The sequence below is a fragment of the Haliotis rubra genome, unplaced genomic scaffold, assembly GCF_003918875.1.
Source record: "Haliotis rubra isolate DU_JTF1 unplaced genomic scaffold, ASM391887v1 Scf415, whole genome shotgun sequence".
Taxonomy (NCBI): Eukaryota; Metazoa; Mollusca; class Gastropoda; order Lepetellida; family Haliotidae; genus Haliotis; species Haliotis rubra.
Window position 1 is genome coordinate 761,789 of NW_025767097.1, and position 26,156 is coordinate 787,944.

General features: G+C 39.9%; 1 protein-coding gene across 8 annotated transcripts in view; it reads right to left on the reverse strand.

Moving 5' to 3' along the window:
* LOC124288330 (myotubularin-related protein 13-like) overlaps positions 1 to 26,156 on the reverse strand; it is a 113,707-nt gene that overhangs the window by 49,503 nt on the left and 38,048 nt on the right. The gene's annotated exons all lie outside the window — the stretch shown is intronic.

A 26,156-nucleotide genomic window follows, 5' to 3' on the forward strand; every position in this document is an offset into this window, starting at 1 on the left:
AATGAGACAACAAAGAGGAGGAATCAGGTGACTCATTTATCATGGAAGTTTTACATTCTCTACTTTCTAGCTGAGTTTAATCAAGAGTAAGAGGTTTGACAAAATGGAAATCCGACACACATTATTTTTTATTCAATTAGCAAAGTATTAACTGTCATAGTATTTCTGGTGCCTAGTAAGTCACTGGTTACACACAACAGGTTCAGGGAGTGGACAGTAGTGGTGTAGGAAACAGTAAGTCCAACTTACAACCTGACTGTGAGTGAGTGAGGTTTATACAGCCCTCAGCACTGTTACAGCACGAACACTTGAACATAGATATTCTGCCTCAACTGTCACTAGGCTACCCCACTACTTGCTGTGGATGGAATCAGAATAGATTTGTGCTGCTTTCAGTAATGTTATACCGATAACTAGGCAGAGGATCCTTAACGTCTAACATCTTCAGGATGTTGAGAAACAAACCTGGGTCTTTGGCTTGATGAGGGAACACTCTAACCACTAGGCTATTCCGCTCCCAGTGCCCATATGGGAATCAGTATGGAACATCGGTGTGGATCATTGGTCCCATGATTGGCCAAAGTCTGTCTGACCCAGTCCAGTTTTGTGAGGTTATCATACAGTCACAATAATAATGCTGAGCACTTCATAAATCACTGATAGCAACTATTTCCAATGTCATATTCGATTCTCTCATGGCCAACAAAAAAACTCTTAAAAATACCAATTATGAAAGATATCTTTCTGATAATGCAGTTACTGAAAACTCATGAATTTGATTAATACTCTTAAGTCCCACAGACACACGCTGCTTATAGAGCTTTTGAAAATATTGACATGTGTCATGGCTACTGATGAGAAAAGATCAGGATATAGTGGGGAATGAGAGCGATGCTAGAAAGTGGAGCTAGTCTCAGTGTCAGGAGCTGCCCAAGTCACATGTATGTGTGGGTGTTGGGAGGGGGTTCGGGGGAGGAGATCCATGGGAGGAGGTCTGCGGGAGGCTGTCAGGTGTCAGGGGGAAGGATATCTTTGTCTGATCTCAAAGCAAAATCAATGAATGCTCTATTCTGGTGGTGTTTACCCAAGAAAAGGACAAACTGTTTGGTGTCTCAACCAATGCTTGCAGAAGAAAAATCTGGCTTGAGATCATGTCTGCTATTTGAATCTCGTTCAATTCTATGAATGTTGATCAACATAGATGAAAAATGAATAAAAATATAGCTCTTGGTCTTCAAACAAAATCAATAAGCTTTGATTTTCTGCAATCCATTTGGAAATGCATCACTTCGAAAGCAATGTGTTTCCAAACTTTATTACTGTTCGGAAGCATCTTAAACTTGGTCTCATCTACTTAAAGAGATGTGAAGTGATGGAACTTTTAGTTTTCAGCTGCAAGAGTCAAGTGATGGAAGATGTGTGTAGGTGTGGAGAGACTGGGAGAAGCTCCTTCTGGACATAAACGAGAAAACTCTTCAATATGAATAACCCACTGATTCTCATAGCATAATAAAACAGTGGGCATTTCCACTTATATCCACAAACTGTTTGTTGCTGCACTCAGCAAAACTCCATGGACAATACTCATTGTATATAACTGCAGCCTGGAAGTAATCAAGACTGGGCCAGATTCTTGATGGACAATGACACACTATCAACCAAGTCAGTGAAGCTGACCACCTGATTGGTGGGTACTTTTTCTAACCTGCAATACTCATTGGGTGTCTACAAACTGAATATCAATGATATACACCAGATAGATATTCATAAACATAACTATCCTGTCTCTTTGGTCATGTTGATAATGCAAGCTGTTGACAACAAATACTCAACATATGTGTTGCTTTAAACATCAATACTGTTCTTTTGCCTTCTGTCTTACAAGCAAACATACAAGTCTACTCCATGAAGAAAAACAAACTGATCTGCCAGACTTCACACTTCCAAGGTAAGTCCCTAAACTGCAAAAACTCAGATTCAAGCATCTGCCATAACTCCCAGAAGACAGGGAATACAAACTTTGCTATTTCACTACACCCATGTTTTCCTTTACCCACACCATGCTCCATCTGATAATCAATAGTACAGCATTTCCCAGGCAGTTAACAGGAATATACCATAGCAGTATTATCCCCCAGATAGGCCAACAAACTATAGAAAAACTGCTACAGTGTTCCAACAGTAACACAACCCAGTTAATCTGTGTAAACCAAGATTTGGAGCAAGTCACTATCTGGTTGGAACATTGCCCTCTGCCCTCTATAGTAAACAGGAGTTGATATGATCTACCCTGTTTGTATGGGTACACACACTGGCCATTGTAGAGTCTATTAGCCCATGTTGATATATCTTACAGTGGGGTTTATAAAACAGTTATACACCAATGATGAGGCTTGGTATCCAATGCAATCATAAAGGTACTGTCAACTATATAGCGATGTCTTTCTTTAGAGGTTAGTGGCAAATCATTGACACAAACTGCCTCATGGCCCAGATAGTTGTGATTCAAGGAGCTCCTGACAAATACTGCTACTGGGGATCTGTCATCCACTCTTTCCAACAGCTGATTGTAATGTAAACTATCTGTCTCCGCAACTCTTGCCAGACATCCTTGTTATCTATGACCTTTCCAGGCTATTCATCCACAAAGACACACTATATAACATGATTATCAACAGTTTCTCCTGAACACCACCGTCTGTAGGCATCATAGATGGCATCTAACTATTGAACTTATTGGAGTTCAACGAGTGAATACAGATAGATAAGATAAGATAACATATTTATTGCATAGCATTCCATGAAGAAACAGTGGCAATATTCTATAAGCTACAAATATTTACACAGTAGGTACAAGAAATATAGATACATTTCACACATAAATGATGTACATTATAACAATTTTTAGAAATCATGTGGTATAATGACATGGAAATAATATATGAGGAGACTTTGGTAAGATATAGAATTCATTTAAAGTTGTAAAGATGGTGACATATTTTGGAAATTAATTCAGGACTTCTGTTCGTGAAAATTATTAGGAATAGTTCTTTTTTTAGTGAGAGTAATTAATTGCTTGGTCATAATAAAGCATTGTGTGTATAAGTGATTCCCTTTCTTCGTTATACTTGGTACATGATATTAAATGTTTCCAACATAACTGCAATAGTAGCTTGGAGACACTGGAATTGGCTTTATAACTGCAGTTCGTGACTAAAATTGGCCACTAATCCAAAGCCCAAGTCTATAAACATTCTGTATTATGTAAGTAAGGTCAGCTAGTAACACCTAACAAGACTAAACTCTACAGAGGATGAAGCAGAGAGCCATGATTGGGTGAGTAGGGTCAAACATTTTTGGCACAGGCTGTAACTGTACCCATATTGTGGAACTTGAAACTGATTCTCTGTAAAACAAGCAGCACTTTAACCATAAGGCTTAACCCTACTGACCTGCTTGAGCTGTTAATTGATACAAATAACCAGGCCTTATCAGATGTGGCAAATCAGGAGGCAATTTATACTGCAAAGTGATGTTGCTGATAAAGACGCAGGCTAAAAGTAGCACAGCTCTATGATCTGTTTGTTCATGGCCCACTTTAAGGACTATTTTAAGCTGTGTGTTTCCTGGTGCATGTTCCAGTCATTAACACAATACAAGGCAATTACAGCCAAACACGGGTCAGTGTGATAATCACGAGACTTATCTTGATTACTTCATAGCAGTGTGGGTGGCAAGGGCAACTGGCTATGGGGTCAGGGAGGCCAGACGAGGCCAAGAAAGGCTTGAGATAATCAAGCAGCATGCCATAAAAAACCCCCAAAACTTGGTCTAAAATGATGTAAGGCAAGCGAGAACTTGCATACAACTGCAGTCAATTACAGTTCACTTGACAACTTTTCAAGAGCTAAAGATAATGAAGCAGAGATTTGAGTAGACAGGCAGCAGCAGTATGACTACAGACAGATGAAGCAGTGGTGTAAGGTGAGAGAACAGATAAAGCAGTGGTGTCAGGTGAGAGAACAGATCAAGCAGTGGTGTAAGGTGAAAGTACAGATGAAGCAGTAGTGCTAGGTGAGAGTACAGATGAAGCAGTGGTGTCAGGTGAGAGAACAGATGAAGCAGTGGTGTCATGTGAGATAGTACAGATAAAGCAGTGGTGTCAGGTGAGAGTACAGATAAAGCAGTGGTTTCAGGTGAGAGTGTACAGATAAAACAGTGGTGTCAGGTGAGAGTACAGATAAAGCAGTGGTGTCAGGTGAGAGAGTACAGATAAAGCAGTGGTGTCAGGTGAGAGTACAGATGAAGCAGTGGTGTCAGGTGAGAGTACAGATGAAGTACAGGTGAGAGAACAGATAAAGGTGTCAGGTGAGAGTACAGATAAACAGATAAAGCAGTGGTGTCAGGTGAGAGTACAGATAAAGCAGTGGTGTCAGGTGAGAGAGTACAGATAAAGCAGTGGTGTTAGGTGAGAGTACAGATAAAGCAGTGGTGTTAGGTGAGAGTACAGATAAAGCAGTGGTGTTAGGTGAGAGTACAGATAAAGCAGTGGTGTCAGGTGAGAGTACAGATAAAGCAGTGGTGTTAGGTGAGAGTACAGATTAGTGGTGAGAGCACAGATAAAAGCAGTGGTGTTAGGTGAGAGTACAGATGAAGCAGTGGTGAGAGAGTACAGATAAAGCAGTGGTGTCAGGTGAGAGTACAGATGAAGCAGTGGTGTCAGGTGGGAGTACAGATGAAGCAGTGGTGAGAGAGTACAGATGAAGCAGTGGTGTTAGATGAGAGTACAGATAAAGCAGTGGTGAGAGAGTACAGACCCTTGGTCGGGCCAACAGAGATGAATGCCAGGCAGGGGAATGTCATCCCCAGCATGTTTACTCTCTAAATTAGCTACATTATCCTGTGACCGAGTGATCCTGTAATGGATCAGGATTAACCTTCAAACACTCAATTATATTTTGTCTATGGTGCGTAGTGCATGTTTGTACAGTCATGACACAGTACCCATCCAACAGACACAACCAGGGGCTTTCTTGTGTGAAAGGCCATTGATGAACTAACAGTGCTGTTGGACCATGTTCTTTGTTATACTTTGTTTACAAGACCAACATGAGTGTTAGGACTAGTTATGTTAAGTCAGTAATATCTGACTCATGGTCACCCGTTGTGTTTACATTGTGGAACATGCATACTATTACCTGGTCAGTTTTCACAGACGCTACCATTAATTAGCCAAAGCAGATAACCGATACTATTAGACCAGTGGTCAAAGGCTGATCCCCTTAAAGGGTAGGATCAGCTTTCGGTGGGTTTGAATCCCAACACTGCGATGTCTAAGATGTTTGGTCAATCAGACTCTTACCCATGCTGGCAAATTTCAGCAAGAAGAAAAACATCTTCCAGCTGCATCCTTCGTGTCAAGGTTGGGCTTTTGTCCTACACTACACTGACAGACTATGAAGTGTTCAAAGCAACCACATCACAGACTCTACTCATTTACACACATCCATGAGCATAGATTTAATAAAACGATCATCCCCATTCCTTTCTTATCCTCTTCTCATCTCTAACAGCCCGTACTAATCCCCTTTTCATCTGTAGCAGCCTGTACTCATCCCCTTCTCATCTGTAGTAGCCCATATATATCATATTTTTCAGCTCAAGGAAATAAGAGACTTGAAGGCTCTAAGTGCAGTTGTAGGTGAGACTAGGATCAGCTCACAGCCTAAAAATTAAAAAAATTGACTAATATTTCAACTTCTCTGGTACTTTTGGTAAGAGAAGCAGCCTTCCAAATCAATAAATTCTGGAAAATGTCACTTAGTCTCTGACGGACATGGATCTTAAATCCTTGACAGATTATGATGTTCTCAATTAAAAAAATAACACAGAACTATCCATCAAAACCAAAAGATAGTGAATAGATAATTAGATGCCTGCCTAGCACACTGACTATTACACATTATTTTATATCAATTTAAACAGTAACCAGAAACCACCCAATAATTTGTGTGTGCAAAAATTCCGGATCACAGATCACCATTACCTGCTGTCAACAGCAAGGAGTACAGGTGCTGGCATGTACAGCAGTTCCCCCTATAGCTCCACTGTTTACCTGTGTACAGCAGCTCCCCCTATAGCCCCACTGTTTACCTATGTACAGCAGCTCCCCTATAGCTCCAGTGTACAGCAGCTCCCACCAATAGCCCCACTGTTTACCTGTGTACAGCAGCTTCCCCTATAGCCCCACTGTTTACCTGTGTACAGCAGCTCCCTATAGCCCCACTGTTTACCTATGTATTGTTTACCCGCAGCTCCCCTATAGCCCCACTGTTTACCTGTGTACAGCAGCTCCCCATAGCCCCACTGTTTACCTATGTACAGCAGCTCCCCTATGGCCCCACTGTTTACCTGTGTACAGCAGCTAGCCCCCTCCTATAGCCCCAGTTTACCTATGTACCAGCAGCTTTCCCCCCAATAGCCCCACTGTTTACCTATGTACAGCAGCTCTCCCCCTTAGCTGTTCCACCTGTTTACAGCAGCTCCCCTATAGCTCCACTGTTTACCTGTGTACAGCAGCTCCCCCATAGCCCCACTGTTTACCTATGTACAGCAGCTCTTCCCCATAGCTCCACTGTTTACCTATGTACAGCAGCTCCCCATAGCCCCACTGTTTACCTATGTACAGCAGCTCCTCCCATAGCCCCACTGTTTACCTATGTACAGCAGCTCCCACCCATAGCCCCACTGTTTACCTATGTACAGCAGCTCCCCCTATAGCTCCACTGTTTACCTGTGTACAGCAGCTCAGCCCCCTCATATAGCTCCACTGTTTACCTGTGTACAGCAGCCCCCCCCATAGCTCCCAGCCCTGTTTACCTTATGTACAGCAGCTCCCCCACTGTTTACCTATGTACAGCAGCTCCCTGTTTACCTAGCTCCACTGTTTACCTACAGCAACAGCAGCATAGCCCCACTGTTTACCTATGTACAGCAGCTCCCCCCCCACTGTTTACCTATGTACAGCAGCAGCAGCAGCCGCCACTGTTTACCTGTGTACAGCAGCCCCCATAGCCCCACTGTTTACCTATGTACAGCAGCTCCTCCCATAGCCCCACTGTTTACCTATGTACAGCAGCTCCCCCCCACTGTTTACCTATGTACAGCAGCTCCCCCCATAGCCCCACTGTTTGCCTATGTACAGCAGTTCCCCATATAGCCCCACTGTTTACCTATGTACAGCAGGTGGACTATAAATCTAGGTGAGTCGCCAACAATTAGTGCAGCTGTCTGCTTCCCCAAGTGCGCCTGCACTGCGCATCATAGACACTATCAATATTTCAATGTGCATCTAGACAACAGGCGTGCAGCCATCTCAGTTCACTAAAATAACTCGCTTGTCATGCGGTATCTGATACCACATCATGAAGGAAGATCTTTGTGTCTCACATGTGCCACACAGTTGTGCAAATTAGTATTATGAAACTTCGATATTTAATTGAAACAATCAACAGTATTTGAAATGAAGCATACAAGTCAAGGGTTCCTTGTCATAGTTTTAAAGATTCTGGGTCCCCCAAGATTTATATAGCGCCACTGGTCATTATCACATGGACATTGATCTCCAAATATCGTTATTATCAGTTGATCTACAAACAGACCCCTGAGAATATTTCACATAAGTAATTACCATAATGAGTATCCTTTTGTAAGACATTGTTTTGACCCTCAGTTATACAACTCAGAACAGCGACCATTGAGTGCAGCATTGATTGAGCAACACAGGTGATTGTTGAAAGGTTCTGCACCAACGGCGCTATCATGCACCAGCACCAACACATCAGCCAACACATCAGCAGCATAGATGACAGACAACTTATACATAGCTGCATCTTGTTGCTATGGAGACTGGGGCCAGTTCCAGAGTCAGTGCTGTTTTTTTTGTTAGAATATAAAAAGTTATTGTCAATTAATTATCATAAGTTATCATTTTTCATGTGTAGTCATGTGATGAGATTGATGTTTGAAGGAAGAACTTTACTAAGTTACATGTGATGACAACAGTTTCTATAAAGTGTGAGGGTCATAATGTGGCATCATGAATGATACATCACAAGAAACATGGTTTATATGCCACCTTAAAAACTATAACTTATCACTTCAGAGGCGAGAAGACTTTGTACAATGGCTAGTAATGCATGTACAACATATTTCAGTTGAACTGCTTAAAACAACCATGGTTATAATGAACTAAATTCTGTGGTCCCTGATTGAGTTTGTTATAACCATAGTTTACTTTGCTAATATATCATTATATCACTGTACAATAATATCATTATATCACTGTACAATATCATTATATCAATAATATCATTATATCACTGTACAATAATATCATTATATCACTGTACAATAATATCATTATATCACTGTACAATAATATCATTATATCACTGTACAATAATAGCATTATATCACTGTACAATAACATCATTATATCACTGTACAATATCATTATATCACTGTACAATAATATCATTATATCACTGTACAATAATATCATTATATCACTGTACAATAATATCATCATATCACTGTACAATAATATCATTATATCACTGTACAATAATATCATTATATCACTGTACAATAATATCATCATATCACTGTACAATAATATCATTATATCACTGTACAATAATATCTCTGAACCCTGTAAATTTAACATATGTTCGGTAATATGAGGACATTTTCTCATGATTCTAGCACTGTATATGATCTAGTGTCTATAACAATGATCTAGGCATAACGACCACAACTTATGGTGAGATATACAAGCTGTGGAACATTAATACCAGAACACAGGTTCAGCCCAGATTTGCTAGACACCATTCTCCAAAGGTCACCATAGTGACTAGGTCCCTGGTGTCCACAGTATACATACACCATAATGCATACAGCATGTCAGACCACATCTTAGACCACCCTTAGCCTCTGTAGCCAGATATGTAACATTGTAATGTCAAGTCAACTACATCTACATAGTAAAGGATGTACACCTTTACCCTTTGGTGTAATCCATTAGCACTAAATTTGTTTATTTTAGCAATACTCATTAATAGTAATATACTCATCAATATGTGATGGAGGTGTGTTATTAATCAAGTCTGGACCAGACAATCCAGTGATATGAGCAGTTGTCCATGCCATCAAGTGTATGGCGACATGCAACTAAACATGCAAGTCACTGATCCTTTCCAACCAATATTAAATCACCTCTTGTGACACAGGATGTCTCCTAGGATACACATCAACTAGCATCTTGCTGACAGAACAAGCAGTGTTTGCAGAAAGGGTATTTGAATCTAAGGACTCAATGACCCATGACAAAGAGGCCTTGCTCAGGCTCTTTCAAACACAGCCAAGGATCAAAATCTAATTGACTTGATGTGGGATTCAAACCCATGACTAAGGGAAGAGCACTGCACATCAGTTGTAGCACCGTAGGCTACTCAAGCTCCCATCAGGAAACACACCTTCACCATGACACAGATGCATCAAAGGTCTTGACTTGTGCCTGCAGGCAGATATACATATGTATTTTAAGCTTGATGGATTTCAGCACTGTCAGGTCAACCTAACCAAACTGTTTGGCTCTGCACAGCAGTTTAACACTGACAAAACAGTGTGTCTCTGATATTCCAAATACCATATGCAAAGCAAGCACTTTAGAGTCATCCGACTTCCTGCTTGTTTCTTTCACAAGTGTATTGCTATCATGTAGTTGGCTGTATAGGTCTAATCACAGGTCAGCACATTCAGACAATCTTGCTGGGGTGTAGAGTGAGTGAGATTCTAACAGTATTCAGGGGCGTATCATTTTTTTCGGAGTGGTGGGGGGGCTAATTTTATGAAAAGTCTTGAAAATCAAAATGAAATTGTAGTTATGGTAAGGCAGATATGGTTTCGTCTTGAAAAAGTGGGGGGGCTAAGCCCCCTGTTCCTACGCCCCTGGTATTCTAGTTCCACCACAGAATTAATGTAGTAGGAAAGCGGTCATAGCTTTCATGTGTGAAGAGTGAGTGAGTGAGGTTTTATGCCGCTTTTAGCAATATTTCAGCAATACCATCAACTCAGAGCAGCGAGGGACACCAGAAATGGGCTTCACACGTTGTACCCATGTGGAGAATCAAACCCAGGTCTTCGGCTTGATGAGCAAACGCTCTAACCACAAGGCTACCCACCCCACCAACCCTCATGTGTGAGGAAAGACCAAAGCAAATTTCTTGTCTCAGATGTTTACCGGGTATGGTGCAGACAAACCTAGAAACATGATCACAGAGAATCGGATTCGAACTTGCAATGATAATTTCCTGGCTTGCCTGAGGGACATAAAACTGCACAGCACATTCCACTGCCTAAGGCCGTTTCGGTAACCCGACCGACCCCTTTCCAAACCAAGTCAATATCATGACTGGAGAGCATTTCAACTCATCATTTACATCCAAATCGAGTATGATGTTTTCATGTTTTTCAGTGTACATAGGGCTAAAATGGATTGCATTAAATTGGCATAATGGGTCCTCACTGACCAAATCTGCAAAAAAATAACATAAATAATGATTTGATATAGAAATCTTTCAATGTTTCATCATAAGGCATTGTCACTACATGATATGGTATCCTTGAAGACCTCAGGTGCCCACCTGGTGCCACTAAGAATTAAAAAAAAAAGTAAAAAAAGAAGATAAAACCGACCCACCTACCCTATTTTTAAAAAGCATGTAATAGGAAACGGGAATATATTTTTTTGGCGTTAGATCGGTGGGCCGCACAGGGTATGAAGATGACAGTAGCAGAGACTATCTACATTGAGAAGCATGACACTGAGTGTTGGAAATTAAAGAGGGACCTGAGATCATTTGTCCCAGTAGTGTGTGAATCATCATGTAACATGATAGGACCATACTCCCACAATACTATGTAGAGTAGGGAGTTTGTTTAGTGTATAAGGTCACACCCAGCTACATAACCGTCTCCTGTAAATAGCCATGTCTGGACAAAATAATCTAGTTATTGATATCATTATAAGCAAGGTCACGAACTCAGACTGCCCCATCCAACTTAACTGTTCCATGCAACAAGCAATAGTCACCATAGTGGTTTGTTTGTGGGTGGGTTGCAAATAGTCAAGTATGGACCACACAAACACATGATTGTGAAATAAAGCTTTACAGAAGCTTTTGTTGGACTTGATCTCGGACTGTCATTATATCTACTACTATGTTTCAAGGACATCGCTTCTCATGACACCCAATCCATCAACCAACTGAGTTAACCATGTGGTGTATGGTGTGAGCTCGTGATGAACATGCCAAGGGTGTAGAGAGTATTGTGGCTGTAGAGAGTATTGTGGTAGAGAGTATTGTGGCTGTAGAGAGTATTGTGGCTGTAGAGAGTATTGTAACAGTACTATGTAAAACTCCATTGATTCACTAATCACCTCACCTCGCTGAACAAATAACTGTTGACATACTTGTCCTACATGACCCCACGGGCATTGTCCCATAAAACCAGTAACAATGCCTCCACCTTATAACAGCAAGTAAATTAATTGCAAATTAAAAAGCCCTGTCCTTCAGCTAATTGCAGTAAATCCGAGGTGGGCGTGTCCTCCGTAACACAAACCACATGCTTCATGATGGTGCACCTTCACACATGTTTACACAGCTCATGGATCACGTACACTTAATTGAGTGGAATGAAGTCTTAATCACTGTGATATGAATTAGGTACGATTAACTATACCTGAACTTCATAGCACATTTCCTCAGAGCCTGTTGAAAACAGACCAGTTAACAAAATGGTTCCTGGTATCATGTCCATGGCTGCATCAACTAGTCTTCATGTACTGGCCCCTGTAACGCTTAGTCTCTGAATATATGGCATTTTAATAGAAACAAATATTTCCATTTAAACTGAAAAGAAACCCCAGTGAGATTTGAAATTCAACCTCAACCTGAGGAAATTGAGACTTGTTTTCATTGCAGAAAGGACTGGGCAGAAGGGGAAATAATGTGGTTCAGGGACTGTCAGTTAACTGTTGTTAACATACATCATCTACCTAATGTGTATCTTAAGACAATTCCATTCAGAAGAGTCTTGTTTCTACCACTGTTTAAAATGTTAACTATAAATATTAGATTTGTATGCAAGCAACGGACAGCAGGGGGGAGGTATGGTAATCCTGTTGGTACAATGCAGGAAAGAGAAGTAGTGTACTTTCATCCCTATTATCCCTAATAAGGAGACTTTGTCTTGGTATCAGGCAACCTGTTATTGACAGAGTTGTATATTTTGTCAATGATTAATAATCTGCAGTACAAATTTATCTCAAATTAGTTTTAACTCTGTAATATTACAAGTTATTTACTGTCTTTTGATGATGGACTGCTTGAAAAAATATAAAAGCAAAAGCATCACTTTGTCCAGCCACAATAAGGTTGAAACAGCTGATATGGCTAAAACCTCTCAGTAACATACTCACTCACTAGTGTTGGAATCAATCAGGATTTTATCACATGATAAGAGTGAGTTAGTTGAGTTTTATGCTGCTGTTAGCAATATTCCAGCAAATATCACAGCAGGGAGACACCTGAAATGGGCTTCACATATTGTACCCTAGACTAAGGCTTAGTCTCTGAATATATATAATTTTGACAGTAACAAACAAGCCCATTTATATTGAAAAGGAGCCCCAGGGAGACCAGAGATTCAGAACCTGAGGAAATCTAGACTTGCTTTATTTAGGGCTTTAGCACTGCGGAGGGGGCTTGGCAGTAGGGAAATTAATCTGGTTCAGGGACTGTGAGACAGACTAATTGTACCCATGTGGGGAATGAAACCCATCTTTTCAACATGACAAGCCAACACTTCAACCACCTGGCTACCAAACCATCCATACATGGTAAGAACCATATTTTCTTCCTTTCTGATACATCTGCCAAATGTTTGTTACCTGAAACAAATATTTTTGAGAGGGCCTTACAAAAGTTCCAAAGGCTCCTGCCTCTCAGCTGACATGTTGTGTTGAAAGCTTTAAGCTGTTTTCCTACACAAGTATGTACCTCAATTGGGGGTGGGGAGTGGAGTGTTCTCCGACATGGAGATGTTGTTTCAACTCTGGAGTACAGCTAACAAAGTAGTTTAATGGGACCTCAGTTTGACCTTTGTCCATGGGGGTAACCCTCGACAATGGAGCAAAACTGTTATGATGTGCTCTTTTGTTTGTGGAATCACTGGGGATAGCAGATCCGGAGCTTAGCAGATAGATAGGTGCACAGGAGGGTGCATGGATGGATGGGTTGGTTGGGGGAGTATGGTGGATGTATAATGATGTGCATTAATTGAAGGATGGATGGATGGGGAAGTGGATGAGTGTGTGGGTTATGGTGTATGGATGGGAAAATGGAAGGGTGGATGGATGGGATAGTGAATGAATGTCTGGGTGGGTGCTTATTAGGGGTGGGTGATAATACCAGTTAACCGGTATATTGCAATTCAAACTTCACAATACGATATATTGCAGTATACTTTTTGCAAACCGGTTCACCTGATACGATCGGTAATGTTCGTCATGTAGTCAAAACTACTAGTACCATTTGAATTTCCTTTATATTATTATACATTGATAGTTTTGAGAATGTATAATGGTCATATGATTGCATTTGCATGACTTTTAAACCATATAAATAAAAAGAAATAGATTGCAATTGGTACTGGCAATCGTTGCAAGGATAGACAAACCAATATGGCGGACACCGCTACAGACGCCCTTTCTAGAGCTCCAAACTTTAGAACGAAGTCTTCAATTTGGAAACATGTTGAATTGATATCTTGCACAATCACATCTGAGCCCTATCAGTGGCCAGTGGTATCGTTTTAAAACAAAGGAAACAGTAATTTCATTACCTTAATCCATGTGTTACACTTTCACAATATAAGATAAGATAAGATAAGATATTTATTGCATAGCATTCCATGAAGAAACAGTGGCAATATTCTATAAGCTACAAATATTTACACAGTAGGTACAAGAAATATAGATACATTTCACACATAAATGATGTACATTATAACAATTTTTTAGAAATCATGTGGTATAATGACATGGAAATAATATATAAGGAGACTATGGTAAGGTATAACATTCATTTAAAGTTGTAAAGATGGTGACATATTTTGGAAATTAATTCAGGACTTCTGTTCGTGAAAATTATTAAGAATTGTTCTTTTTTTGAGAGAGTGTAGTAAATTCTTGGTCATAATATAGGATTGTGTGTATTAGTGATTCCCTTTCTTCGTTATACTTGGTACATGATATTATATGGTGTTGCTCATCGTCTAAGACACTGCACATTTCACAGAGACGTTGTTCTAAAGGGGTTGCAGGTTTATATTGCAATACATATTGCAATACGCCAACACATATCGCAATATATCGCAATACAAAAATTTTGGCAATACCCAACCCTAGTGCTTATATGATCATGATGATGGTATATATAACCAATGATCTGTGAGAGATGTTATTGTTATTTTCAGTTTTTCCTCATGTCAACATAGCTGTAGTTTGTACCAAACAGTAGCATGGTCTTCAGAACTTTCCCCTTGATTTTCTTAAAACTACAGTGCTATGTAGGGAACATCTGATTTGAGGACCACGGTAAATTAAACCATAGTTAAAGTTTCACCTCACTGTAATTACACATTATCTGTCAATGTAACTTCCTAATTACTTGACACAGCATGTGTATTCAGCTTTGTGGGATGTGCAACCCTATACATGCTGGACTGACACAACAGTGTCTGACCAGAACCGGAGACATCATGAGGACTAACACACCCACTTAACCAAGCAATCAGATGTCCCTGGGCAAGTGGAAATATATTTTTGAAAGGCCCTTTAAAACCTACAGGTTGATAATACGTCTACAATAGTCTGGCAAGTCTGCATTTCTTCAGTTTCCATTTGAATAATGATGAGATTCTCTTGGCTCTATGCTGGTATATATTATGAGACGTATCACCAAAATTATTTTTAATATATTTATTCAGAAAAAAACCATGTAAGCCTATAATACATAGTACCAATAATCAACAGTGTTCAAACTTAAACAAGACACTAAATGGTTCCTGATGTTTGAAATTTAGATTTAGGGAATGGGTCTAGATGCAAAGAGAGACCATATGATAAATCATTATATCGTCTCTGATTCATATAACTCCTTATTTCTAACATACTGATTAGCTAGACCAACATAGTCTCTGAAAATTATATGAACATATTTTACAGAAAAAAACAGTTCCTAAATTATAATCATAAACCATAATGAAATGGAGCCCAGAGATTTTCTTTATTTTCAGAAATATCTTAACTTGCCACACATGACTGCATGGTTTCTCTTGGTTATATTTGTTTCAGGGTCTGAATGACAGCCTTGTCACTGATTAGAAACCCTGGTCATATTCCCTGCAATGCATTACCCTACCATAATGTTGCCTTGTAATACATGTATTTACACTTTACTACGGGATCATTACCTTCCCAAATATTAACATTCAGAGATCATCCCATGCGGTAATACTCATATTTATTGAAAATAAAAAATGATACTATGTTTCTCTTTACAAAAAAATCTGATTGCCTGATATTGGGTGATCGCTTCAATGAACACTGATTACAATATCCATACTGGGGTATGATTTATCAATCCCTATTCTGTCTGCTTCAAAGGTCACTCCAACCTACTGTACCCAAATTAACCACATAACATGCATGGCTTTTGACACCGAGTCCTCAACACCGCCTGGCAACCTGTCTCAATCCCAGCTAACCATCTGTAAACACATTAAACACGGGTCAGGTCATCGCTGACAGAAGGTGCACAAACACTTTCACAGCGTACTTCCTGAACCTGGTAATATGCCTACAAACATAATTAAACATAAACCAGTGTTAACACCAAGATGTGCAGCAAGTACAGTGGGTGATTATTGCCATGTTCCACACAAGCATCACATATACAACATTCTACTGGAGACAATAACGGCATTATAATATTTTCATGATCTCAAGTTTTGATGGAACATTCTGCTACAAGATTGCTCAACTCATCAAACATCATAACGTGTAGCTGTTAGTCTACATAACATACTTAAGTACATGTTGGGACACATTTGTCAATGTCCTAGCCAATGAACCAATTTGACACCATACAGATAGCTTGGTGTTTGAAAAGAAACTAGAGTGAAAAAACTACAGGAGACCTCATGGAATAAATCAACACTGTAGCTTCCCGCTTGCAGCATATCGATATTAATTCTGTGTTTCACTCATTGATCCTGTGAAGCCTGTCGGATCTGCACAATGTGACACATGTGACCAGTGAGAAAAGTGTGACTTCATGCCCCATTGATTACAACTGTTATTCTATCTCCAGCAATGAAGTAAATCTTATAACACCTGTGACGTTGAGGGAAGCAGGAGCTGATTATAAATGCATGACTCACAAAGACAACAGTTTATCATGTGATATACTGGACAGTTGGAACTTATGACTGAGATGGGCCCTTGTCAAAATACTAACATTAAATGGGTGAAAAATAGAGAGGTCCTTGGATTCAAATATTTGGGAGTAAACTTGGCCCCTGTTTAACAGTACAAACACTGAACAAACAGTTGATCACAGGATTGTCTGGTCCAGACTTGATTATCTACAGACTGCTGCCATATAGATGGAATATTGCTGAGTGTGGCGTAAAACTAAACTCACTCACTCACTGAACAAACGTACTGGTAGATAAAAAATGATGCTTAATACATAACTGCTTAATGCAGAAAAGAGAGGAAATATCCTTTGTATTTCAACATGATTCAGTATTAACATCTTTCATCATGATTCAGTTTTAACATACCATATCAATGAGTGATTGAATTATATTCACTTAATTGACAAATGGTTATTTGATGGGATTATGAAAAAGGATGAAACACAAATGCTTCCAATTGTAGCTGTTCCTTTATTTATTTCTGTCAGTATATAAACACACATGGTGCTGCAGATGTTGATACTGTACACAGATAGTGTTGCCGAGATGATTTATAGATTCACAAAAGCTGAAACAACGCACTGCCATACCTGCCAGAGATGTGACAGAACATGTAATCCTGAGTGACAGTACATGCTGTCTTGGTGCATGAATGAATGAATGAATGACGATGACAAGACTGGATAAGCTTACAAATCTACTCAGACCTCAGGATTGTGACCAACACACAGGCCTAGCAGGTCAGTGCATATTTAACCTTCCCTGAGCACTCTACTCTGCTCCCAACAAACTGCCCACCTCCGCATCACTGAATCTCATGATAGACAAAGAGTGAAGACCGATCTGTATCTCCAAGGCAGGCTGATCAATGCTACTTTCCTCCTGTCAGAATCAGTTCAGCATATATCCACCGCCTCTGCTACTCCTATGCAGATCAGGTGCCTGGCTCTGTACACCAGAATCAGAGCACCACATACAGTGGTCAACATTCCAGGGTAAGGCCCTTCCTGTGTTCATTTCAAACATGGTCCTCACAGAAATCCTATCCTTCAATCTCATGTCAAATTACAAACTTATTGTAATACCAATCTGTTTCAAGACATTTATTGCACCCTTGTCATCCTATCCTAAACACACATGAAAAGATAATGGATTATATAATTATCAGAGAATGGGTGTGTACTTTCACTGGTATCTATACAGTGACTTTAATGTGGAAAGCTTAACAATACACAAAAACTGCCCTTTCAAACCCTTTCAAGAACCATGTCCATTAAGGCAATTTGCAGGATTTTGCACGATTATTTCAAATCTTAGCCTTTTCAGGATGAGACATCCAAATCGAAGGCCTATCCAGCGTGTATGCCCTTACACTGACAGGAAACTTAATCAATCTATGGTAAGTAATGAATGTAGAGAATGCAGTTCCACCCTCTCCTTGCCTTTCTCCTCTGTCCAGCCTTGCAATAAATCTTCTGTGTAAATTGCCTACACAGCTCCAAGGCCCAATCAATTAGGGGCTCCTGGTGTGTCAGCTGATGAATTGAAGGGCGGCCAGAGATGGCCAGCCATTATCTCAAGTGACCAGTTCCTGTTTCCATGAGATGAAGAGTTCAAACACAACCATGGCACTCATCAACATGTATTACATAACCTGGCCTGACATCCAGTCACATCTTTGAAAACAATGACATGAGGATGTGTTGAAATCAGGTCAGAAGACTGCATTAAGTGATGATTAATTAATGCATTTGAAACTGGTTGAAAGTTGTTAACACTTTTGAGTGATCACTGAAGCTATTTGTTCCATCATTAGATATAATGAATGATCATGCCCCATCACTTCAATCTAATACCATATTCAGTCTAATAAGAGAGCTCTCCAGTGAGTGTACTATAATAGGTGCATCATATTTTAAGAATAGTGAGAGGCCTTTCTGATGATTCAGTCATCATGCTTATGCCTGCTTTTGACAACTTATGACCACCTAAGCCTGTCAATGTTTGCCTATGCTTACTGTGACATTTCTGCCTGTGCTTATGGCTATGAATGCCTGCTTATAAATGTTACCTATTCCAGCCCGAGACTGCTTATATCTCTGTATATGTCTGCCTGTTTGTTTATGCTTTGGTATGCCTGCATATGTTAATGTCCACCAATGCCTCCTTTTGTTCGCCAATCTTTGCTAACAACCTCCTGTGCAAGCCCATGTCTGTCTATGCTAACATCCACCTAATGCTTGCTTATGTCCACCTTTGTCTGCCTATGACTGCTTACGTCTTCTGATATCTGCTTTTGATTGCTTATTAGGGCTGTTTGAGGCTCATTTTACTCTTGCACTTGTATTGCAACACTGAATCTGATACACCTTAACTAGGGTACATATGAAAGTCATTTTAGGTAAGATATTATTTCAATTTTGGCTTGTATGCTCTAAGGGTGTAGATCATTTCTAATCGTCCATTTAATAACTATAAAACAAAAACTATGGACATTTGTTCAAGATGTTATTTGAACCATAGTACTTAGCGTAATGATTCAGCTATAAAACCCTTCCAACCTGAAGTGATGTATAAATTAAAATCTTTTGAGTTGGTCCCAAGAGTGTTCACCGAGAATACCACCACGAAATCAATGTCAGAGTGATGAGGTGTGTTCAGCCATTCAGGGAGGTCAGGAATACTCAGCTGATCAATACTTCCTGTGGGACTGTGGGTGGGTGGGAGATAAGGTTGGAGTGTGGGTGGGTGAGCAGGGTTGGAGGCTGAGTTAGGTGACAGAGTGAGCATGGTATTATATATCCAATCTGAGATTAATTTCAGATTAACTTTTCATAAAACAAATATTCCACAATCCTCAAATTTTGGACGTGTTACACCTGCTCCAATCATGGGAACCCATGAAGATCTAGGTTTGAATTGGCCCACAGGAACCCATGCTTGTCATAAGAGGCAATGTACAGGATTGGGAGGACAGGCTTGCTGATATGGGAGGATATGGGAGGACAGGCTTGCTGATATGGGAGGACAGGCTTGCTGATATAGCATCGATCGATGCTCATGTTGTCAATCACTGGATTTTGTGGTCCAGATTAGCATCCATATAGCTGGAAGAATTCTGAGAGCAGCTTTAAACAACAAACAAACCAATCTTGGCAGGAGTCTTTCCTTGTTACTGAGTTGCCTGAGATCAGAGGGAGTTGGGTCATCATATTTTTACCCCCTTACTGCTTGGCAATTTATTATCTTAAAACAATGATCCACATGTTTTAAAATTATTCTGCATAAAATGTTGCTTTTTGTAACATATAACATCTACATTCCAGTCCCATGTGTATCACATGTCGCAACAGCTACGCATGTTTTAGCTTGCCTGCATGAATGATTGACATCTATATTCATTCAGTAAATAACGATAGTCAGAAATACATGTATGCAAGCTCAAATGGAAAGGAACTGAAAGGATAATTGGGTAATGGTGAATGTATTTGTGTATTTTAATCTGGAGCTCTGGCTGAAGATCACCCTGGCCCAGCATCCATGGCACAATCGTAATGTACAGGTCAACTAGAGCTACCTTTATGAGTAGATTCCAGTCTGTGACTTAGTCACTAGTCGGAGGGCCAAATCTTGTAATGTTTCTTTCTGCCACGCAAGCTCAGCTAATAATAGGCCATACATTAACACTAAGATCTACTGACAATGATGCCAAGAGACAAGTTTGGGCTAGTAGATTGGAAAGTTTTTGGCAAAGACTGTAATACACATTTGCTATTTCTGTATGAAGCTACTTGTGCTCAAGAAGGAGTGTTTACACACTTACCATCAAATATGTGTGGAGATGTAAGTTTCATAAGTATGGCAGCAGTCGGACTCTTAAGGTAACATTCAAAGGGAAGGGGAAGTGTTTGATGATTAAATTAGTTATCCAGACATATGGCAAGGAATACAGATGTCAGGGGAACAGGGAACCTTTCTGTACATTTCTTCCATGGTCTGAAATAAACCACTATGGTGTAACTGAACATTTATGGAGTTTTTGAAAAGTTCTCTAAGGGTTTGAAATAAGTCACAAACCATTTCATATATTTTTTAACATTTATGCAGCTAGTGACATCAGCCCTCAGTCTGAAGCCCAAGACTAATAAAATTTTGTTCAATCTGGTGTAATCAGTTAACAAAAGTCCATAACACACAGAAATATAAGGAATGATGCAAAGAGACACCGTTGGGGTCAAGATTGAAAAGGTTTTGGGACAGACTGTTTAGACAAATAATGTCAAGAGCCACTTAACAAAGATCAAGTAGAGCAAATAAAGAGTTGATCATTATTCAAACAATACACCACAAACAGCAATATTTGTTTGTGTACAGAAGTGACCTAGATGAAGGTGAGAAATGCCTGTGGTCAGCAGCTACTTTAGTCTGATCCACCATAGAGGAGGGAGTTGGCATTCTCTACATGCAGACATCTATCTTATAATGACAGCTTATACGAGGGCTTATCTCCTGGCCATGATAATCTCACTACAGGCTGTCCACAACCCTGTACGGTCCAATACAGTAGCCTGCCCTCTGTGTGCATCAAGCATGGCTTTGGTAGGAAAGTATGGAAGCATGGCTTTGGCAGGTGGATGTACAGACAAATGGCCTTGGCAGGATATACAGAAACAAGCCTTTTGTAGAAGAAAGAAGAATGAAGTCTGGATATGCTAAAGTGGCACCTGTATCAGAATGAATTTGATTGACTGAGTATGTTTTTACACTGCTTTTAGCAATATTCCAGCAATATCACAGCGAGGGATACAAGATATGGACTTCACTCAATGTACCCATGTGGGGAAATGAAACTGGGTCCTTGTCATGACAAGCAAACACTTTAACCAGTTGGCTACCTCACTGCCCCAATCTATATTGTAGAAGTATCAATCGTCACTAGGAGTCTGTATTAAGAGCCAGATGAACCATTTCTGGATCTGACCTCCTGACACACGTCACTTTCCATCTATTTCAAGTCTTCAGCTCCCTGAAATTGGCCAACAGTAGCCGTGTTTGATTTAGATCATGGTGAGGACAGATCAACATGCATCAGGCATTCTTCAATCTGCAGTCAGTGGCAACAGCCAGATCATGGTTTACACATTAAACTGACTCTGTGACTCATAAAGCACATGCACAAACATGGAGACTTGGAAAAGAAGCATAAACCTCTGTGAGGGCAAGCTTCAATAGGGCCAGGCCGCCTCAGTGATGATCAAGTAACCTCAATGCTGAAGTAAAGCTGCTACAAAACAGTCAAACTGTCAATTATCCAACTTCTATTTTGACTTTGGAGAATGGTAGAATCAGCTTGATCGATCTGAGATTTTAGCAATCAAATCACAAAAGAACATATTTTGGAAAAGACTCTTACGTTTGGAATAGACAATGATAAATTGTTTATTTTCAATTATGGAAGAACAATTACGAGGTACTGTATATCACCATGTATAGTGCGACCCCATGCATAAGACGACCCCCTCTACAAACCTTCAAAATTAACACTAATGTATTTACTCTGTCTATACAAGTTCTTTATATCTCCTAATTATTACACATTATATTCAAACTGTTCAAAATTCAATAAGAAAGTCAAGGACTCCTTGCCATGATGTTAAAAGTGAATGAGTTTGGTTAATGCTGATTAGAACTGTGTTCCAGCTATATTGCCGTGTGTCAGATGAATGGTGAGGAAAGTACAGTGAGTGAGTGAGTGAGTTGAGCTTTATGCCGCACTCAGCAATATTCCAGCTATATGGTGGCAGTGTGTAAATAATTGAGTCTGGACCAGACAATCCAGTGATCAACAGCATGAGCATCGATCTGCGCAATTGGGAAGCGATAACATGTGTCAACCAAGTCAGTGAGCCTGACCACCCGATCCCGTTAGTCGCCTCTTACGACAAGCATAGTCGGCTTTTGTGGCAAGCATGGGTTGCTGAAGACCTATTCTACCCCGGATCTTCATGGGTCAGGAGGGAAGTACAGAGTCAAACCCACAGCATGGTGCTGACAAACCTGGACACCTGATTGGGGAAAACGAGGAACCAAATGAAAGGATTGCTACGGGGCCACCCATGTCCACAATATGGTTGAACGTCCCCAGGGTCAGTTTTCATTCTGAACACTGCTGCTGTAATCTAAGGTCTAATTACAATATCTTCTTGTTCTGAATGTGATGAAGATTGGAAGGAGGGGTTTCCATTGGCGTCATTATCATATTGCAACGTAGGAACATCCTGACTGTCACAAGGTCAAAGATGACATGACTACATGTGGAGCATGTGGAGAAATTGCTAGTTCACAGGCAGAACTTGAACACCATGGAAAAGTCTTCGACACATTGGACGTATATCTTAGCTAATGCAGAAGTCAAGAATTTGTAAAAACCAACAGTGTGCCTATCTCTACCATTGTTCTCAAAATTAAGTCAAAGGGTCCTTCGCAGAGCCAAAATGTTAAAACCTAAAGTTAAGGAGTCCCTTGATTTGAATACTACAGCAGGAAACCAAAAGATCCCCTTGCAGACCCGTTATATTTCAATACTCCTCTTTCATACACAACATCTGTTTCAAATACTTGCTGCCATCAAAGCATATTGTGAAGTGCAGAAAGACTTATGACTGGGTGTATCTACACCTGGAGAAAGTATGTGTAAAACCAAGTAACTGGACAACTTTAGCTCCTCCATGGCACATTTCTGTCCTGCTTATAGCAGGTGCTTGTCACAGTCCATCAGACAGCAGCTCAATTTTGGCCAAATTCTTGATTTTTTCAAGAGAATACAATTTGTTTGTCATGCAACTTAGTTCCTGGTTGTTATTTTCATAGTTACATGACACTGTCTTGTGTGAGTGTAAATAAATGTGACATGGATGTGTATCACTGTCTGCATGGAACATTGTTGTGTTTGGATGACATATTTGCATTAATTAAGTTTTAACTTAATTTTTTGCATTTAATTTTTAAAGTGGTGAAGTTTCTTTTGGCCTTTAGTATATCTCTAACTGTCTACCAGGCTGTCATTGTAGCCACTAATCAATCCACTCATGGCCAGCACACACAACTAGGCTCACATTTTAGGGTAACTACGGCTGCACTTCTTAAAGCTGGCAACCTGTAACTGACTGTAGGCACTTCTCAGAGAGTAGCTGCAATCTAGGTTCCCCAAATCAAGAATCATTCATGGCCATATGCAAGGCATTAGGTGTCCACATATTCTTGTTCTTTAGAGAACTCAAAGGCCCAGCTTTGTGCATGTCTAATAAACAATCCTCTACAGTATCTCAAAGCATTCTTGTATGTTTTCATGTTGAAATACACACACATGCTTTAAAAAGTGTTAGATGATAATGATGAAAATGTGGCTGCTGTTATCAGTGAACGTTCTCCTACTGGAGGCTATAGGAGGTAGGCCAATATTTGCTCAGTGAATTGCTGGAGATCTTGAAAAATTCTAAACCTCTTAATCTGTTTTGAAGAAGGGACTTGTAACAAGCTGTATACAAGCTACAAACTGAAGCCTTTCATCATGTACTGTAGTCTCATAACGGAGACTCCCAAAGCATAATCGGTTTACAGAAGTCACTTTTTGTCAACTACAGCAGTTTGACACATCGGTCCGACAACCAGTTGGATCTGAGGCCAGTGTTCTGCTACAAGAATATAATCTATGTAACATCTCCACAATCGAGTAATGATTCAGGTTGTTAAACAAACCAGTCTTGGTATGACTATATGACGTGTATGGAAAAGGGTTCTTTCATTGTTTCTTCTCTGACTCCACTAGTGCACTATCAGAAGAAAGTGCAAAAATGGAGGTAAGCAAAATGTTTAAAGGACCTGCAAGTAGTGTTAAACTTTAAGTTACATATGCCACAGGTGTCTAACCCTCTCTAGAACATGAAGAATATCTTGCTTGGGCATAGATCATGACTGTATGCTCAGAACAATGATTCAACTCTTGTTCTCACTTAGCGATCCCACAGAATACATTTTGTAAACCACTCACCCTATTCCATACTCATCCCCTTTATCAGGCAGGCCCAGCAGAAATTACTTCTAACATCCAAACAAAGCTATATTTTTGCCCCTGCTTGAGAGTTTCTTGGTCTAACTACTCTTGTCTCTTACATATGACTATTTCAAGGACTACGTGTCAACCATTCACTGATAAGTCCTGCTGGGATGCATGACCATGTTTCATCTGTCAGTCCAAGCCAGCCAAGTCTACACTAGTGTTGGGAATTGGCTAAAATGTCATAATTGATGATTGGTTCATTGCAACCATTTTTCAGATTTTCCTATCCAGGTTGTTACTGCAAATTAGTGTACCATGATGCAACTTGCTACTTTAAAGTGATGACTAATATATCATGAACATGAACTTCCTGGAGTCTTCAAGAAATATTCGGTCATGACTTTTCAGCAAGTGAATTGAGAATTTTAAGAGTTAAACATGTTTTCAGGCCGTGACAACTTCAAAGATATGTTCCATCGTCAAGTGTTTCAAACACTAAACCAGTAGTTTCAATATTGTTTGTGTTATATTATGAGAAAATGTGATCGACTGCTTGGTCATTTGGTCACTGCAACCAATCTTCGATTATTTCAATTTATCGGAACACCACCAGTGTACACTATCGCATCATTCCTACTCTCACATTTCAGACAAGCAGGTAAGAGTGTAAGTAAGAATCCCGATACCACTGTTTTGCTTGTCAGCACGTGTATCTCGTTATCTTCATACTCCTCAAGTCTCCCAACTACCCTCCTCTCCCCTACATTCCACACTATAGTAGACAAGTGTTTATTATGCTAGCAAAGGCGTACATCTGTAAAGCAAGCAGACCTTGAAAGCTACACATACTGCAGTGTTTGTACGAGGCCCTTTGGAGGTCATTTATTACCTGGCTGGCGATCACTGCATCCGCATCAGTGGAAACATTACGTCAGTTAACAAACTGCTAACTGACCTAGGACAGCTTCCAACAACACGTGCTTGCTATTTGTATGTGTGCGAACCGGTGCACAATTCAGCCAGCTAACATATTTTAAATATTTCATTAATCTGAATGGTTGGATACCCCAACTGAACTGCTTAACGGATAATAATCACTTTAAAGTGATTATTATCCGTTAAAGTGATTATTATCCGTTAACGGATAATAATCACAGTATGAACAGGATCTTGCTTGACAAGACAATAGGAAGTTCTAGGACACTAGTGACATTGTGTCATGGTGACACACAATCATCCAAGTGATGGAGCTCAACAATACAATCTATTAGCTGGTTCTACTGACAAGGCTCATGGTAAATCTATCCTTCCCTAGATTCCCTATGGGAACTTTATCTTGTGTCACTCAGGAAGTACTTCCAAGGAACAATGCCATTGCAAGGAGGAGACAAAATAGCAAGCAGGATGTCAGAAGAGATGACTGAATTTGCGAAATGTTTTTGTCATAAAACCATTTATTACAAGTAGAGATCATGTAATGACCGTT